The 20,201-nt window shown below is 38.1% G+C and overlaps 1 long non-coding RNA gene and 1 pseudogene across 1 annotated transcript; both read left to right on the top strand.

Annotated features, from left to right (window-relative positions):
- Positions 1-5,517: 5,517 nt before the first annotated feature.
- Positions 5,518-20,200, top strand: LOC145130870 (transketolase, chloroplastic-like; annotated as a pseudogene).
- Positions 13,809-18,357, top strand: LOC145130872 (uncharacterized). The gene is made up of 8 exons (XR_013717762.1): positions 13,809-14,108; positions 14,687-14,771; positions 14,865-15,071; positions 15,531-16,232; positions 16,305-17,371; positions 17,661-17,892; positions 18,009-18,087; positions 18,175-18,357. It is a non-coding gene; the product is annotated as an uncharacterized LOC145130872 (long non-coding RNA).
- Position 20,201: the final 1 nt, after the last annotated feature.

Raw genomic sequence — 20,201 nt, 5'->3', positions numbered from 1 at the left:
GTCGAGATTGTTAGTGGCAAGTTTGTACCTGTTAGCCATCGTATGAAAAACATCCTCATTGACTTGGATGGGAATAAGTTCCACGAGGAATTATTGCCTATCGAGTTAAATGGTTTTGACATAGTTTTAGGAATGGATTGGCTTAGTGCCAATGATGACGAAATATTGTGTAGGAAGAAGATAGTAAAAGTAAACCCGCCATGGAAGGAGTCGTTTATGGTGTACGGAGACAAACGCAGAGTAAACTCTGGAATCATTACCCTAATGAAATCCAGAAAGTGTTTGGCCAAGGGGTGTACATCATATCTAGCGTTCGTGATCGATGCTAAGAAGGAAAAGAAGGAGGTGCAGAATATTCCGGTGGTGTGTGATTAACCGGAAGTCTTTCCCGAAGATCTTCCCGGATTGCCCCCTGATCGACAAGTAGAATTCCGTATCGACTTGTTACCAGGAACGACGCTGATAGCAAAAGCACCGTATCGATTAGCACCAACAGAGATGAAAAAACTTATGACCCAACTTCAAGAGTTATTGGACAAAGGTTTCATTCGACCTAGTTCATCACCCTGGGGTGCCCCTGTGTTATTTGTAAAGAAGAAAGACGGGAGCATGAGAATGTGCATCGATTACAGAGAGCTGAATAAAGCGACGATAAAGAACAAGTACCCATTGCCGAGGATCGATGACCTGTTCGACCAGTTGCAAGGTTCGAGCTATTTATTGAAGATCGATCTTAGGTCCGGATACCATCAACTAAAGGTGAGAGAGCAGGATATCGAGAAGACTGCGTTCAGAACAAAATATGTACACTATGAATTTTTGGGTATGTCGTTCGGACTAACCAATGCCCCAACAACTTTCATGGATTTAACGAACAGGGTTTGTAAACCATACTTGGATAAATCCGTGATAGTATTCATAGACGATATCTTGATTTATCCAAGGCTTTTCTTCGATCGCTACTCCATTAACAACTTTGACCCACAAAGGAGCTACTTATGCTTGGAATGAGAAGCATAAGGAAGCCTTTGAGAAGTTAAAGAAGAGATTGTGTGAAACACCGATTCTTTCGTTACCTGAAGGAGTTGATGACTTCGCAGTCTATAGTGATGCCTCTGGAGTTGGGTTAGGATGTGTTCTGACCCAAAGGGATAAAGTGATCGCGTATGCATCGAGGCAATTGAAAGAGCATGAAAAGACCTACCCCACTCATGATCTGGAGTTGGCAGTGGTAGTATTCGCCTTAAAGATATGGAGGCACTATCTTTATGGTACTAAATGCAAACTTTTCACTGATCATTAGAGTCTTCAATATCTCTTTAATCAGAAGGAATTGAACATGAGGCAACGGCGCTGGCTGGAGTTACTCAAGGACTACGACTGTGAGATACTTTACCACCCTGGTAAAGCAAATGTTGTTGCTGATGCTCTCAGTCGGAAGGTGAATCTTGAAAAGAAAAGGCCAAGAGCGTTGAGGATTGAAGTTGTCTCTACAATTGTGGAAAGTATAAAGAAAGCTCAGGAGGAAGCTTTAGAGAAAAATGACCGGAAGGAGAAACGTTTGGGCAAAACGTTGGTGTTTGATACAAACGGTCAAGGACTGAAGGTATTCAAAGATAGGATTTGGGTACCTAAGACGGGAGGAGTAAGAGATCTTCTGATGGAAGAAGCTCACAAGACCATGTACTCGATTCATCCCGGCAGTAAAAAATTGTATAGGGATCTAAAACCCTATTACTGGTGGCCGACGATGAAGCTCGATGTTGCTAAGTATGTGGCCGAGTGTGTAACTTGTGCTAGGGTTAAGGCACAACATCAGAAACCGTATGGGAGTTTAGAACCTTTACCTGTACCCATGGGTAAATGGGAAGACATCACCATGGATTTTGTAACTAAACTGCCCAGAACAAGGAACGGTCACGACATGATTTGGGTGGTCGTTGATCGCTTCACTAAGAGTGCGCATTTCATAGCCGCTAACGAGAAATGGTCTATGGATAAACTTGCGAATTCTTATGTGAAGGAAACTGTGAGGCTTCACGGTGTTCCGTTAACGATTGTATCCGATCATGACAGCCGTTTTACCTCAAGGTTTTGGATAAGTCTACAAGAGGAAATGGGTACAAAGTTGTGTTTTAGTACAACTTACCATCCTCAAACCGATGGTCAAAGCGAACGAACGATTCAAACATTGGAGGATATGCTGAGAGCATGTACCCTAGAATTCCAAGGTAACTGGGATGAACACTTAGCTCTAGTAGAATTTTCCTATAATAATAGTTTCCACTCAAGCATCAAGATGGCACCTTATCACGCCTTGTATGGAGAAAAGTGTCGAACGCCATCATGTTGGCTGGAAGCTGGGGAAAAACAGTTTATGGGACCTAAAATAGTCCATCAAACTGCTGAAAAGTTGAAAGTGATAAGGGAAAGGATGTTAGCAGCTCAAGATCGACAAAAGAGTTATGCTGACAAAAAAAGACAACCGATATCCTTCGAAGTTGGAGATTCGGTTTTACTTAAAGTCTCGTCGTGGAAGGGACTTATAAGATTTGGTAAAAGGGGAAAGTTGAGTCCAAGGTTTATTGGACCATTTAAAGTTCTTCATAGGATCGGGAATCAAGCTTACAAGCTAGAATTACCGGAAGAACTGGAGGGTATTCATAACACCTTTCATGTGTGTTATTTGAGAAAGTTCACGGGAGATGTGCCGGACATAATTCCCATTTCTGAATTAAGGTTGGATGAAAACAAGAGGTTGATTGAAGAACCTGAGGCAATCGTTGACCGTAAGACTATGAAGTTGTGACGCAAGATGGTTGATTTAGTGCTTGTGCGTTGGAAACATACGACTGGGCCAAATCTCACCTGGTAAACGGAGAGTGACATGATGAGTCGCTACCCGCAGTTGTTTGTTGATATGTGATTCCGGGGACGGAATCATCCTATGGGGGAGAGAATTGTAATGCCCGTGTTTCTAGGCTAGGCATTAATATTGATATGATAGTCTAGGTTAACCTTTGTAACTCATTTTGAAGAAATGAAAAGGAATTATGTGAATATTATGTGTTTTATGTTTTTTATGCTTAATTACTAGGAGTTAATTAATTAAGAATAAAAATGAGTGTCGAAAATAAATATTAGATAAAGCCGATATCTATTAAGAAATTTGTAGTGGTCGTGACAAGGATTACGGATATATAAAGAATACCAAAATCTGAGTTATAACGAAGAAGTTATGACCTGGCGAAGTTTCATGACAAAACCGGCACGGTGCTGAATGTCGTAAAAAGTGAGTTTTTGATAAACGACTTTTTAGCCTTAGTGATCTAAACAAAACTCGTAGTGTTCGTTAAACCGAGAGTAGGTATAAAAAGAATGCCCAAATCTGACTTCGTATGAGGACGTTATGATTTTTCGAAATTTCAGCTTAGCAGTAGACAGCTAAAAACTCGAATTTTAGATCGAGTGATTTTTAGCCGACACGACCTAAACGAGAATCGAAGGTCTCGTCAATAGTAGCACAACGGTAAAAAGACAGACGAAAACGGATGTCGGCTGAAGAAGTTATGAATTTTTAACGGATTTCCTGTCCCGGTCTGTTAAATATAATAATATAAAAATTAAAATCAAAATTAGCCGACGAAGTCTGAACGAAAGTTGTAGAGTGTAATTTTACCTACGCGTGCATATAAAGAACGTCAAATACGGAGCTCGTATGCGAAAGTTATGGATTTTAGAAGTTTTGGCGCGAAAATCGAGGAAAATCCCCAAAACCGAGGAATTTCGCATAGGTGGACTTCGGCCACCTCACCCTCGCTTAGAACATGCCACGTGTCCGAAATTTTGCTGAGTCATCCGAGCTGCTGAGTCATCCGAAGCGGTCCAATGGGTGTCCGACGCGTGCCCTTTATCACGTGTCCGAGCCTCGCAGTGAGCCACGAACCCCCTACCTCGGACCCTAGACCTCGGTCCACTTAGAAGATGACAGCGAGCCCTTCGCATGCGCAGCCCACGTGCGAGCCACCTGCGAGCCTTCGGATCTGCTGCCACCTGGGAGCTTCTCAGCCGTCCGATCAGAAGTCTCCCCCTATAAATAGAAGGCTGCGAGCCTTCTCAGATATTTTTAAGAAATTGTCCATTTTAGCCCCTTTCTTCATATTTCTTTCATTTTAACATCCCCCAAAGCCCCAGTATCAATTATAACCTCCGGAATATGCCACAAAGTGCCCGAGAAGCCCGGAAATTTTATCTTTTCGGTTTCGAAGCTCGACCTTCACAGAGCCCGGTTTCTCAATAAAACTCCCGGTTCTATTAGAAATGATCGTTTAGGAAACGAATTGCTGCCCGATTTTCTTCAAAACATGTGAGTGTGTAGTTACTTTCACTTTACACATAGATATGAAGTATTTACCTTAAAATACGTGCTATGTGTAAATATATTAATTGTTTATTTGAGGTGACTGTTGAATAGATGTTTTATACAAGTTTTAAGCTTTATATGTATTTTATCTACAAATATGTTGGGTAGAACATGGGTAGACAAAATAGTCGATGTGTGTTAAAATGGTAAGAGGCCTCGGTGTTGCTGTTGAAGTCGTCTAGCGGAGTATAGATGACGACCAGGGACCTTTCTAGACAGTCCAGTGACATACTAGCAGGTTCGCAACTTGTAGGTGTTGATGAACTAAATGTTCATTGGTGTACTCCATCCCCCTCATGGTTGCCTTTAGGACATGTATGGCTGAGGAGTCCCCTTAGCAGTAGTGTCCATCCCGATGATATTCCTTAGGATAGGTCCCTTGTGTTAGGTGTTTAGGGACGTAAAGTGAGGACAACGAGAATGAGTAATCAGGGTTATTGTTGATTGGTGAACTTAATAGTTATTATTATTGTGGGTTGAAAACCCTATATGCTCACCAGGCTCCCAAGCCTGATCCACTCAGCTTTTTATGTTACAGGTAGTGGACCCCGAGCATAGTCGGAGGACGATGAGAGATTTTTGATTATAGGCCAGTGGTTGTAAATAACTGTTGTAAGGCTTATAATGTCTTGTTTATGCTTTTGATCTGTATCGGAACATGACATCCCGAGGTTTTGATTTGAAATGAAACAATACATTTCTTATAGAAAGGTTTTGATAAACTTTCATCATGTTTTGTTTTGGGGACCTATTCCGCAACATCTTTTAAAAAGATTTCTCTGATTTTATTTTAAAAACATAAATTAAATCGGTGTTTTCTGGCCGAGAAATTAGAGGATGTCACATCGTCATCCTCCATTACACAAGCTTTCTTGTCCACCTCCATATCCACTAACACCACCTAAACCACCAACACTGATCGCCTCGTCGTCAACCTCTCTTTCATTTCCAGTTCCAACTCCACCGCCCTACGTCACACCGCTTCCCTCACTCCAATCCAACTGACGCGAACGCGATAATCACATACTACCGTGAAAGCGTCTGCACAATCAGTCCAGAAAGCAACCGACTCGTCATTGGTGGAGAAATCTGTGAACACGATCCGATTCATGGCTGTAGAGTGTAGACGCAGTTGAGAAGGCGAATTCAGGTCATCCCGGATTGCCCATGGGTTGTGCTCCAATGGGTCATATACTATTAGATGAGTTTATGAGGAATAACCCGAAGAACCCGTACTGGTTTAACCGTGATCGGTTTCTGTTATCCGTTGGACACGGCTGCATCCTTCACTTAGCTGGTTACGATAGTGTCAAGGTATCAAACACTAATTTTTCTAGTTTCAAATTATTCGTTTCATTTTCATATCAAATTTGAAATTTCCTCTCTGGGATTTTCTTCAATTTATGAATAACTCAACCTACTGGCTACTGGTAGGAAGAGGACTTGAAAAGCTTCCGACAGTGGGGAAGCAAAACACCTGGACACCCTAAAACTTTGAGACACTAGGAATCGAAGTCACAACTGGTATTTCCAATTTCCCTTCATTTATGTTACGATTCACCCGAAAATATACGAATCTGGAATTCGGCGACTTAAACTTAACCAAATTTAATGATTTAATTCATCTTGTAGGACCTCTGGGACACGGTATTGCTAATGCGGTTGGTTTAGCATTTGCAGAGAAGCGTCTAGCAAGCCGATCTGCCGATACAACAAACCAGACCATGAGATCGCTGATCACTACACGTAAAAACACCATATATATATATATATATATATATATATATATATATATATATATATAATATTTGATTCTCGAGTTTATGTTTTTGATGAATTTTTGGTATACTTAATTACGTTTATATTTGATTAGGTTTGTTGTAGTTGGTGATGGTTGTCAAATGGAAGGAGTTTCCAATGAAGCTTGTTCACTTGCTGCACATTGGGACTTGGAAAGCTGATAGCATTCTATGATGATAATCATATCTCCATTGATGGAGAGACTGGTATTGCTTTCACTGAGAATGTTGACACGAGGTTTGAGGGATTAGGGTGAAGAATGGTAACTCAAGATACGATGAAATTCGTGAGGCGATTAAGGTCTAAGGAAGCAAAATCGGTTAAAGATAGACCCACTTTGATCTAAGTTTTTTTTTTTTTTTTCGTTTATAATAAAAAATATTATTATGTGAATCTTTTAAATAATATATATATATATATATATATATATATATATATCCTAATAAATGAAAATCTTTTTTGCCATGTCACTTCCTCCTTCACTATGCCACATGTAATTTTTTGGTAATTTTGATTTAAATAAAAGTCACATGTCATTTTGTAATTTATTTGTAGATTAATTTAATTTAATAATTTCATTAATGTTTTGTTTTCATTCCATTAATAATCCCAAAATAAAAGCCACATATATGGTATCTTGCCGTGTATTTTGCTCAAATAACGTATGTCATCAAAACTTCATTACATTGACCCTAAATTCACAGAATCCGTTCCTAATTTATATAATGTATACAATATGGTATTTCATTTTACCATATATTTACTCATGACAGTTTTTGATTGATAGTGCCAGTTTTTTATTGATAGGAAGCTCTGAACTCCAATTGATGATAAACAGTACTCCTCCATCACAAATAGCCGATTTCTTTCTTTTCAAGTTGAACTCCTGATTTCACATTCACCGTGTTTCTGTATTTGGCCTAACTATCATCTACTTTTTGCATTAAAAACAAAAAAAATTCCAGGTAAGTACTATCAAACATCATTGCTATAATATTGATTGTATGTGTGTCCCTAAGTCAGTTTTTATAGATGTGTTTATTTGATGTTTAAATCAGTTCGGTTTCTATGGTTGTGTATGTTCGATCCTCAAGACCTTCTATGGTCGTGTGTGTTGTTCTGTGCTTTATTTTGTGTTTTGGATTTCGAATTTGTATTCTGCAGTTTTTTTTTCAGTTTGCTTGAATTTTATTTTCTTCGATTCATGTGTATGTGTATCTGTGAAATTACTCTTCAATCTAAATGAAATTTTAAACCCTTATGTGTATGTATGTTATTAACCCTATGTGGATGTCCTTCCCTATTTCTTTCAACCTGTTTAATGAATGCAACAAATATGTTGTAGGAAAAATATCAAATTTTTGAAGCCCAATGGTTCTTCACTTATGTATGTACGTGTATTTAACTTGATTTTCTTTACCTGATATCCCTTAACCCTGCTAATGCAGCCCTCCTGTTGGTTGAGTGATTATAAATTGTTGATGTCAACTGATGCTATTTATCTTTTTCTATTGTAGTCATTTGAATCTATGAATATGATAGTAAACAGGGGCAAAATTGGTCATTGGTGGCCCTGCATGAAGATGTATAGAGATCTTCGGCCTGATTATTGGTGGCCCTGCATGAAGCGGGACGTAGCATGGTACGTGGAGCGGTGCTTGACCTGCAGGAAGGTCAAGGCCGAGCACCAGAGGCCACACGGTAAGATACAGCCGTTGGATATCCCACTGTGGAAATGGGTGGATTCGATTTGGGTCATCGTCGATCGATTGACCAAGAGTGCTCATTTTATTCCGATTCAGGAGAGCATCTCGGCCGAAAAGCTGGCCGACATTTATATCAGAGAGGTGGTGGCACGGCATGGGGTGCCAGTGTCGGTGATTTCAGACAGAGATGTTCGGTTTACTTCCAGGTTTTGGAAGAAGTTTCATGACGAGCTGGGTACTCGTCTGCATTTTAGCACAGCCTTTCACCCGCAGACGGATGGTCAGATCGAGCGTACCATACAGACGCTATAGGATATGCTGTGGGCATGTGTTTTAGACTTCGGAGGTAGCTGGGATACCTACCTTCCGTTGGCGGAGTTCTCGTATAATAATAGCTACAATGCGAGTATCGATCGACCTCCCTTCGAGATGTTGTACGGGAGAAAGTGCAGGACCCCGATATGCTGGGGCGAGGTTGGCCAGAGGGTCATGGGGAGCACCGATGTAGTGCTCAAGACGACCGAACGGATTCAGCAGGTCAGGAGCAGACTTCAGACTGCGCAGAGTCGGTAGAAAAGCTATGCTGACAAGCGCCGATCGGACCTGGAATTTCACGTCGGGGATATGGTTCTCCTGAAGGTGTCGCCATGGAAGGGCGTCATCCAATTCAGGAAACGGGGCAAGTTGGGTCCCAGGTATATTGGACCCTTCAGGGTTATAGCCCGGGTGGGCAAGGTGGCCTATAGGTTGGATCTCCCAGTCGAACTTAGTCAGATTCATAGCACTTTTCACGTCTCCCAGTTACGGAAATGTTTGGTGGACGACTCGGCGGTGGTACCACTAGAGGATATTCAGGTCGATGACAGCCTGAATTACATTGAGCGGCCTGTAGCGATTCTCGGCCGGAAGTCGAAGGATCTGAGGAACAAAAAGGTGGAGCTCGTGAAGGTGCAATGGCAGCACCGGAAGGGCTCCGAATGGACCTGGGAGCCGGTGGATGAGATGATGGAGCATTACCCAGAGCTATTCCAGGATCGAGCAGCAGACTTCGAGGATGAAGTCTAAGATAAGTGGGGGAGATTTGTAGCACCTAGTTCCTGGTATGTATTTTATTTAAGTACTTTTGCATTTTTGGCCTTGGACTCGGCGAGTTGAAGGACCAACTCGCCGAGTAGAAGCGGGATGAAACGCGGGATTTAAGTGATGGACTCGTCGAGTCGGGTCCCGGACTCGACGAGTAGGCTCTGTATGGACAAAACCCTAATCTGAGGGTTGCACCCTATTTAAACAACCTTATACAGCCTCCATTGTCCCTTTATGCTCCCAGAAACCCTCCATAGAAAACCCTAGCCGTTGTTGAAGCAATCTAAGCCATTTTGGTGGATTTTGGTGTTGATAGTCTTAAGAAGGAAGGAGAAAGGCTTGAGGAAACAAGAGGAGACCAGAGGGGTTCGAGTTTGTGCTTCATTTTAAGCCATCAGAAGGTATAAAGTTGCTAACTTGCTTGTTCATTTGCTAGATCCAATTTTGCGGAGATTTAGGGCTTTTAAAGCCATTTTAGGTAGCCAACCATGAATGCAAGCGTGTTTGGGAACAAGGCTTCGGATCTAGGTCCTTAAAGGGGTCACAAGGCAGAAAGTGGGTGCTTTTACACCCAAGAAAGACTCCATGCAACCCAAGAGCTTGTTGTAGGACCTTTTGGACTCAAAGTCCCATGCATGCACGTAAAGTTTGTAACTTTAAGTGCTAGAACGATTGTAGGAGCCCAGATCTACCTTTTGGTCAAGTGTTGTACCTCAGGAATCGAGGATTTAGTGTGTGGATGTCATCGACTCGGCGAGTCCGTTCTTGGGACTCGACGAGTCCAAGACTTTGAATCCCATTTCTGTTGAGGATCGAAAAGGACTCAGTTGGGCGTTATAAGGGTTGTAACAGGATAGAAAGAGTGACCTAACGCACTGGACTTAATTTTAGACCTGGAGTTCTTGGGACTCCACGAGTGCTAGAACAGACTCGGCGAGTCCAAGGCAATCTTCTTATGTTTGAAGATGAACTCGACGAGTTGTTCATACAACTCGACGAGTCAAGGTCAGGACTTGTTCATCAGTTGAAGATAAACTCGACGAGTGTTCATCAGACTCGGCGAGTCGTATGAAGGCTCAATCGATGTTCATATCGGAGAGGAACTCGTCGAGTCGTCGCTAAACTCAACGAGTAGAGTCGTGGATAAGGACGAGTAAAGGGAAGGGACTCGACGAGTTGACGGCCCAACTCGGCGAGTCCGGTCAACTGGAAGTTGACTTTGACTTGGACTTGGTTAGGGGTAAAATAGTCATTTTACCCTATGGGTAGATATCAGATTCTGATTAAGTGTTTTGTGGGGATTATAGCCGGAGGACTTCCGGAGTAGCAGCAGTCAAAGATTCCCCACACGGATTATCAGCAGCTACTCGTTTGAGGTGAGTTACCTTCCAGTAGCGGTGGGTCTACGGCCACAATGCCGGCCCACCAGTAGGAGTTGTATGTTAGATGATTGTCTTTGTGATATCATCTAGTTTTGCTACTACCTGATATGTTATATGCTGGCATGATATGTTATATGTGATAGTAGTAGAGTTCGGTTGTTAGGACCGAAGGGTAGGTCAGACACCCCAGATATGTCTGATAGTATGTGATGATATGTTTATATGCTGGCATGATATGTTATATGTGATAGTGGTAGTAGGAGGGGAATAGTCCCCAAGTTCGGTTGTTAGGACCGAAGGGTAGTTCGGACACCCCAGATATGTCTGATAGTATGTTTATGTTATGATATATGTGATAGTAGCAGTAAGGGGTGGAATAGTCCCCGAGGGTCGGTTGTTAGGACCGACGGGTAGGTCAGCACCCCAGAATGGCTTGACATGGGTAGGTCAGCACCCCAGAATGGCTTGACATGGGTAGGTCGACACCCCAGAATGGCCGTACCGGGTAGGTCGGCACCCCAGAATGGCCGTATCGGGTAGGTCGGGCACCCCAGAATTGTCCGGCAGTATGTATGCTATGTGATTGTATGGTATGTGGTACGATGGGGGAACTCACTAAGCTTCGTGCTTACGGTTTACAGTTTTGGTTTCAGGTACCTCTTCAGCGAAGGGCTAAGAGCCGGCGCGGTAGTGGCACATCATACACACACGCATTGATTTTCCGCACTTGAGATATTCTGGGATTGTACTCTGACATGTTGCTATTATATGTTTTGGGTTTTCGGACATGATACATTGATTCACAAAATGATGTATTGTTTCGCAGTTTTCTTATGAATGTTTTATAATCTGTTAATTAAAATAAAACTTTTGGACTCAAAATTGGGACGTTACACATGCTTACCTACAACTTCTTCTCTCTCAATAGTATGATTGACTCCCTGTAAAACCCTAGACGGAGACACTGTTGTTGAAGACCTGCTCCCTTCCCTCACCCTATAGACTGCTCCTTTCCCTCACCCTATAGACGATATAGACGATATGTACCATCATTCAAGAATCAAATGAACTCTTGCTATCGAAAAATCTTCTATGTGATTATGGCTTTAGAGCGCTCTCATTGGCTTGGACAGAAGGTTACAATTTTATCCTCTTTGAGTTGATTTTCTTGCTGATAGTTAAATCTGAAGAATGCTTACTCATCTTCAAACTCATTTTTGATTGTATGGATGATTGTAGCATATTGCAAAACCATCTCCCCAATCGTAACTTGGAATCCTCCTGAAATTAAGATATGTAGCTTTCCATTTGGCGTGAGTGGAAATTTTCAGCTTTTGCTCACCACCCATTCGATGAAATGCCTAAGAGGTCTCGAGAAAAGTTGTAAGTGCATTAATGACAGAAAATTGATCATCCAAAAGCTAAAGTTATTTTATGAATAATAAATTCCATTGAAAGCTACATATCTTACTCATTTCCTCCATTTTAGTTTTATTGTTATTCTGATTGGAAATTATCTAGACAACAAATCCTTGCACACGTCGGAAAAAATGTGGTGTTTTGTTACTACTCTTGCAAAAAAAATCAAAGAGTTTACCGTCTTTTATTAGCCTATTTGAATTAAATATAAGTTTCAACTGTTTAGGGAGTAACCGTAAAGAAAAGGAGGTGGTAACCTCATATGTATCCTATTCTGATTCAATGAAATTGACATCTTCAATGTTGAGATAATTAATTCCAGGTCGATTGTGTGTAATTTAAATTGGCTTATTTGGTTTACCTCTTTGAAGTTTGGAACATGCAGAAACCTTATGGTTTAATGAACTTGACATCTTTCCTTGAACAAATGAATACGGTTTGGAATAGAAGTAGGATGTTATGTATAGTAAACAAACAAATGAACAAATGAATACACTTAGATGTTTATGTACAGGTATGATTATTCTTACTATAATATTTATAAATTCTAGATAACATAACTAGAAGTTGTATTTGAATCAAAATTATTGGTCCATAATTTTAATAAATGCTTTTAAGATACCATTGTTCATGGTTGTAAACCCATTCTTGATCATAGATTCATATCAAGCCTTTCATATATAATGGATATAAATTGTTCATTTCAGATTTCTTACCATTGCTTCTTATCTCTAAAATTGTAGTTCTTTCAAATTAATATTTTGTTTTGGAAAATTGAACGTGTTAGATTGAAATCTTGTTTATGTAAAAGCACTTTATTGAAGAGTAATGGCATACATGTAGACTATTTATTTATTTGCCTGTTTTTATTGTTATTTGTTGGGTTTCAGTAGTTCTACATATGTATTTAAATACAGGGAAGTTTTGTTGATTTTGAGCCTGTGGTTGTTGGAAAATCAAATGAGAAGAAGCTTCTGGGACCAGGAACGCTGCAGGCTTTCTAATTTCATATCTTAATATGCGGGCCATAGTCAAAATTGCTCATCAAATATACAAGTTAGATCCTCTAAATCCCAACCATTTGTAGCTATTAAGGGTAAGAACACCATTGTAACTTATCAGCCTCTACCTGAGTTTTAATAAAGTAGAAGCATTTAATTTTTAGGTTTTCTTTATTCTTTTTTGCAATTCTTTGAACAAGTTGAGAAACCTAAAATGTAATAAATTTTTTGACAGAGAAAACAAGTTGAGAAACCATCTGACATGTTACATATTTAAGATATAAGTGAACTAAACCTACCAACAATAGGCAACTTTTCATTTCCATGTCTTTCGATATATCATTAGACCCCATGGAGGGTATTACATGTAAATATGCTTTTTAACATGCCTTTTAAATCTCCATCTATGCACGAATAGTACAAGGCTTGGTAAATATGATTTTTTTAATATGCCAAAGATTATAGTTTTGCAGGATTCTGTACCAACCGGTCAACCTGATATTTTATGTTGACTATATTTTGACAGCCTCTTGTAGCAGTGACTTCATTTATATGTATGGATGCCTTCAACAACAAGTTGTCATTTTGTATCAGGTTTGCAGCAGGTTGTATGATGTAGGTGGTTGGCGTTGCTAAGATTCTTCAAAATGCATTGAAGGTAGTCTAATTTATGAGTGATCTTGAGTTTCTTAAATCTTATATATATATATATATATATATATATATATATATATATATATATATATATATATATATATTGCCTCCTCAAATTTTTGTGCATAATATTGATCTTTACGATTGTGTCCCATTTGCATATTAAAGTTATAGTTATTCTTTTTTCTATCTTTACTTTAAGAATCCTCAAATGGATCACACTAACTTTAATGAAAATAAGAATGGAATAGAATTCCTTTTGTCAATCCCAATGAATGGTGAAATCCATTAAATATGGAATTTGATGGGATTGAATTCTTTCCATTTGGCTTCCAATATGTCATGGAATGAAATCTTGAGTTCCAGTTCTGTCTGATTGGAATCCAAAACTAACACGCCTCATTATTACATTGGCTTTTTTGCAGGCCTGTTTTATTTATCTTCCCTTCAACGACATTCAAAAAACCATTTCATTTTTGCACCTGCAATTGAAGAACAACTAACGAACCGGTGAGCATCTTCGCATCATTTTTTTTTTGCTTTTGTTTGCTATCGTTTTTGATTTTCTGGTTTAACAGGTTTGAGTTTTTATATTTTTATTTCCCATCTACAAACACTTCTTGGTTACTCATCATCAAAGGTAAATCAAGTACAACCTTTTTTCATCACATGAGTTCCTTTACCTAAATTTTAAATAGTAAACTTTTAAGTATATGTACATATGTTGTTTATGAAACAAACATACACACATAAAATCTCTTAATCCCAAAACATGTATGAGCTCTTGATCCCCTAAACCCTTACTTTTTACTTAAAAGTCAAATGGGCTGGCTTTTCAATGGATTATAAACATCGCCAACCAGAACCCAACCAATGAAATAACTATTAATGTTAAATCTTTGCAGCATATAGTTTCAAATGCTATAAATTTGCAACGTCTTTCTCCATGATTCAACTAAGTTTACCTTTATTTTAAGTTTGGTGTTTACAAAATGTGAATTTTTTATTATGATTGATTCAAATACAAAAAATTTGACAACCTATTTTATGTGGGTTAGCTTCGGTCACTTCATAAAAAATATGTACTGATTGTTTTCTTTAGTTTAGATTTTTTGAGCAAACTGCATTAGATTACAATAATATAATACAATATTCCTAATTTGAAATTCCTGTAGTTGATAATGAAATTCTTGTTTGGTTCCTTTTGTTAAAACTTAGGAAGCAATCAAATGCATGCATTTCAAACAGAACCACATTGACTACATATGATGTAGATAGTGCAATCAGCATGAGAAATGTTGAGGTAGTCATTGTTTATAAAAAAAGATCATTTTTCTCCTTTTAGATTACAATAATATAATACAGTTTTCCTAAATTGACCTATTATTATTGTCAGTTCAACCAATCTATGGATTCACATCTGGAGATCCTTTGCATTTCAAAAGAGCCATTTGACACTAAGATCTATTTTACATTGATGACAAAGATGTGGATTTTAAAGATGTAATTGAAGCTCCATTACCAAAATCACCACTGGATACTTCAATCTGGTTAGCCATTGAAGGTGTACAACCTGATATTCCAAAAAATGCTCATGTTGAAGGTTTGTTTCTAACTTTATATATACCATCAGCTGTAAAAAGTAACAAAATTTTTGATTTTTAAAGTTTCAGAAATCCCCTTTTCTTTGTTAATTGTATTTTATATACTATTTCACTGTGACATAGCTAACATTTGTAGATATTATGGCTGACATTTGTAGATATTATGGGTGACCTGTAGTTATTGATCCATCGATTTAATGTTAATTTACTGGATTCGATTGCTTGATTCGATTATACCTCTGAATATTAATCTCCCTTTCACTATCGACATTCAATTTTAACTTATTGTGTTTATAATCTTCTGATTGTTGACGTGATTTTGGTTCTTCAACTTGAGCGCTTTTTAAATATGCAAATGATAGTTTCTATTTAATAACGGTTTTGAATTTTTCTACTGCGCACCCCAACTGATATAATGTCTGAGTGAAGTTTTTAACTTCTTTATGATAATTTAACAGTTTGCCGCCACAGAGATTAACGAAGGGGGACACGTGGTTCAGGGAGTTGTGACTCATGTTACCAGCTTTTTTCATTGTATGAGTAAATACTTTTCCTTTATTGGATCTAAATTAAGACCGGTCTTAATTCTTATATTTGTTCCCCATTTAAGTAAAAAAGAATCATGTGTCGTTACCAAGGGGTTGTTTCTTTTTTACTTATTGTGATAAATAGGTTAAACACTTAATGTACAAATTTGTTTCTTCTTTTGACTTAGTATGGACAAAATGACTTAAAGGATTAAGCCTAAATATCTGGTTTAATGTAAAAAACTATTAAGACGCCAACAATTTACCTATTTTATGTCCTCTTTTTCCTCCCAACTACTCTCATGTTAAAATTGATGCATGTTGTGAAAATTGTTTGTTGGGAATGTTAGGGTGAAATGGTTATTTTAGTTTCATTCAAACCAGAAAAGAAAAGAAACAAACCTTATGTATGCAGCAAGTTATCCACACAGACATCATTATCCATTTAGTCATTCTACCCATAAAATACTTAATGGAAAAAAGAAACAACCCCTAAGTCCATTTATTTAGTCAAAACTAAACAACACCTTAGTGTTCCGGAAAGATAAAAGCTCTTTTACTTTTGGAGCTTTTGGTAGAGCTAGATGGTGTTGACCAACGAAAGGGCGTTTATGTAATTGGTGCTACAAACAGGTGTGACATGTCATCTTTGATTTTCTTTATAAATTACTTTATTTATAACTGATCCTGTTTATTTAATTTTAGGCCTGAGATGGTGGACAAGACACTCTTAAGACCTAAAAGAATGGAGAAACTTGTGTATGTGCCTCTGCCAAATCCAGATGAACGTGGGTTGATCTTGAAAGCTCTTGCTAGGAATAAGCCAATAGATGCTGGTGTGGACTTGGTTGCTATTGGTTAAGAGTGAGGCTTGTGCATATTTTAGTGGAGCCAATCTTTTTGCATTGGTTCGCATCTCTTCCATACACATGCATATGACAAATTTTAAGCATCATAAAGATTTAAAATAACAATGGCTTTTCAATATGCCTATCAAACTATTTTAATTGAAACCAAAACTAATAATCATTTACTATCATACAAAAGTTCAGCATTTAATTTGATGAAAGATATAATAAAAATGTATAGTTAACAGTTACATGTTCAAAATATTATGAACTAAATGCAAGAAATACTATTTTTTTTGTTATCTTTTATCTATAACATTTTTTTTTGTTATTAGAGCATTGTGTGTTTCAATTATTTCTTATTAAGGAACTGTTCTTTAAAAAGTCAACTCACTATAGCTACATTTGGGCAGACATTCATATGCCAATGCTTTAATAAGATATAATTTGGAAGAACAATGTTGCAATAAGAAGAAAGGAAAGTACAATGCTGCAATAGAAGATTGGGTTAAATGCAAGAAATAGCGACGTACTTCCATTGATTTGTTTATTTTAGCATCCAATTTTTATTTATTTCTATTACAACGTTGTAATTTGGAAGATCTATCCGATGCTTAACAATGTCAACATTGCTATAATACACAAATAAATAAAAAATAGACAAAATTTCAAAAATGGTCCCTATAGTTTGTCATTTTATGTGAAGGAATCACCCATATCTTATCAGTTCTGAGCTCGGCTTCTATCAGCTTTTTCTCAGAATGGAAATCGAGTTTCTCAGTTCCTACCGAAGAGATTCGCACTGTGTACATAGGGGATTCAGATTCAAATGAAAATTTGGAGGGTGATGTATCAGATAAAACCTTATTATCCTCCAAGAAGATTCTTTATGTAGTCGAGAATGCAGGAAATGATTTGAATCTGGTGAGGATGGCTATTCCTTTGAGAGATATGGAGAGCAATAATTTGCTTGATCATTTAGATGTTTGTTTGGATTTCATTGATGAAAGTAGGAAAAAGGGTTCATTTTTGGTTCATTTCATCTATTACTTTCATGTTCATACACATGTATACTTCTTGTATCTATGTGTACCCTTTGTGTTAAAACTTATTTTCTTGATCATGTTTTGCTTATAAGTTATAAGTTATAATTTATAAATAAAAATCCATCTCTGTTTTATTTTTGTGCTTATTTAGTGTGTGTTCGTTGCAGTGCGGCCATCATCACAGCCTGATGAGAACTGAACGAATATCTCTAGAAGGTTTGAAAACAGCTAAAATTTTCAGTATTTATTGTCTTATTTATTAATCATTTTACATTTTCTTCCATTGGATATGAAATGTCTCTTTCCATTTTTGTCCACCTAAATATCCCTGGAGATGCACTTGAATCGTTATGCCAAAGCAATGAATATGTTTGCCCTAATGATGGATTTTTAGAACAGGTAAATAAAAATTAAATACAAATAATAATAATAATAATAATAATAATAATAATAATAATAATAATAATAATAAACTATACGAGTGTCTGGTTTTATATTTCATTTTCTGCTTGTAGTCGAGCATGTTTGAAGATATGGGTTTCAAGGTTGACCATTCAACCACTATATAGAAACGCTTCCATTTGAATGTTTTAGGTGCGTGTTTTCTTACCCAAATTCTTTAATTTCTTAATATATTTTGTAATTCTCAACATTTGACGTTTATGCCCTTGTGGTATTTAGGCGACTCATACAACCGAGGAGAGAAAATTGACACCATAAAGTTTGCTGCTGACCGTGGCTTGGCCAATAAAGAAGCTAGCATTGAGACCGTAACGGAATCATAGAAAGAAGTGATTCTGATTCAAGTATAAATATGTGATTGTATTTATTTCAAATTGCATTCGAAAACCGTTGTTTTTTCTCATGAAGATATTTTAATATTTTATATTAGTTTATGATTGAATATTTTGTTTATTTTGTCTATAGTTTTAATCTTCAAATCATGTTTTATTTTGTTTTATGATATTAATATTTTTTATTATATGTATTCAAGAATTTAATAAATTCATTTTAAGAGTTCTATGGACATTTGTATGTTTTTTATATGTGTTCCCTCACGTTTAACGCGGGTCATAATCTATATATATATATATATATATATATATATATATATATATATATATATATATATATATATATATATATATATATGAGATTTTCATATATACAGGTTACAACTACGATTGGATATGGATCACCAAACAAAGCTAACTCGTATAGTGCTCATGGTAGTGCATTGGGAGCCAAGGAAGTCGATGCCACAAGGAAAAATCTTGGATGGGATCACGAGCCATTTGATGTACCAGAAGATTATGTCTACGTAGTCATGTGGATTGGGCTCATTGTGGTCACTATGATTATGTCTACGTAGTCGGTCCAGTGTGAAGTATATTGGCAACTTAGAGATTGCTGGAAAAATAGGTGTTTGAATTGTTTGTAGGCATTTGAGTCGACACGTCGCTTATGGTAGTGTTCTTGAAGCCGAATGGAATGCAAAGTTTGCAGCATACAAGAAGATTTACAAGGAAAATGCCACATAATTGAAATCTCTTATAAGTGGTGTATTACCTGTCGGATGGGAAAATGCTCTGCCGGTTAGTTTCCATCTATCTCGGCTTGTTCACTAAACTTACACGAATCCCCTGAATATTGAGATGAAAATTTTGATTTCTTGCGATCTTACACACCAGGTGATGCGATACAAAATTTATCGCAACAATGTCTAAAAGCACTAGCAAAAGTTCTCCCGGGACTCCTTGGAGGCAGTGCGGATCTTGCTTCCTCCAACATGACTCTTCTAAAATCATCCGGAAATTTCCAAAAGGAAACCCCCAAAGAACGAAACATCCGGTTCGGAGTCCGGGAACACGGAATGGGAGCGATCTACAACAGAATCGTTCTCCACACACCCGGACTCATCCCATACTGTGCAACTTTCTTCGTTTTCACCGATTACATGAGAGCCGCCATGAGACTGGCGGCCTATCAGGATCGAGAGTCATCTACGTGATGACTCACGATTCAATCGGTTTAGGCGAAGACGGCCCCACCCACCAACCCGTGGAACATCTATCAAGTTTCCGAGCCATGCCGAACATCCTCATATGCTTCGGCCAGCCGACGAGAATGAAACCGCAGGTGCATACCGTGTCGCTGTTTGAACACAAAACGTCCTTCGATTTTAGCGCTTTCTAGACAAAAACTTCCGAATCAAAATGGAACATCAACTGAAAAAGTGGAAAAGGGAGGGTATGTGGTGTCGGATAATTCAGTGGGTTACGAACCGGATACGATTCTGATTGGGACAGGATCGGAATCGGAGATTGCAGTTATGGCCGGGGAGGAATTGAGGAAGGAAGGGAAGGCAGCGAGGGTGGGTGTCATTTGTTTGATGAGCAGAGTGATGAGTATAAGGAAAGTGTGTTTTCAAGTGGTTGTTGGGGCAAGGGTTAGAGTGGAGGCGGGGTCCACGTTTGGGTGGGAGAAGATTATGGGGGCAAAAGGGAAGGCGATTGGGATTGATAGATTTGGGGCGAGTGCTAAAGCGGGGAGGATATATAAGGAGTATTGGATTACGGTTGAAGCTGTAATTGGAGCGGCAAAGGCAGTTTGCTGAATGTTATTTATGAATTTGGAGATGAAAATAAATAATGAACAATGGAAAATGGAAAATGATAGGTTATAATTTGAGAAAAGGTTTGGTCTAC

The sequence above is a fragment of the Lactuca virosa genome, chromosome 8 (assembly GCF_052849685.1).
Source record: "Lactuca virosa cultivar CGN04683 chromosome 8, Lactuca_virosa_CGN04683_v6, whole genome shotgun sequence".
Lineage (NCBI taxonomy): Eukaryota > Viridiplantae > Streptophyta > Magnoliopsida > Asterales > Asteraceae > Lactuca > Lactuca virosa.
This window is presented reverse-complemented; position numbering and strand designations above follow the sequence as displayed.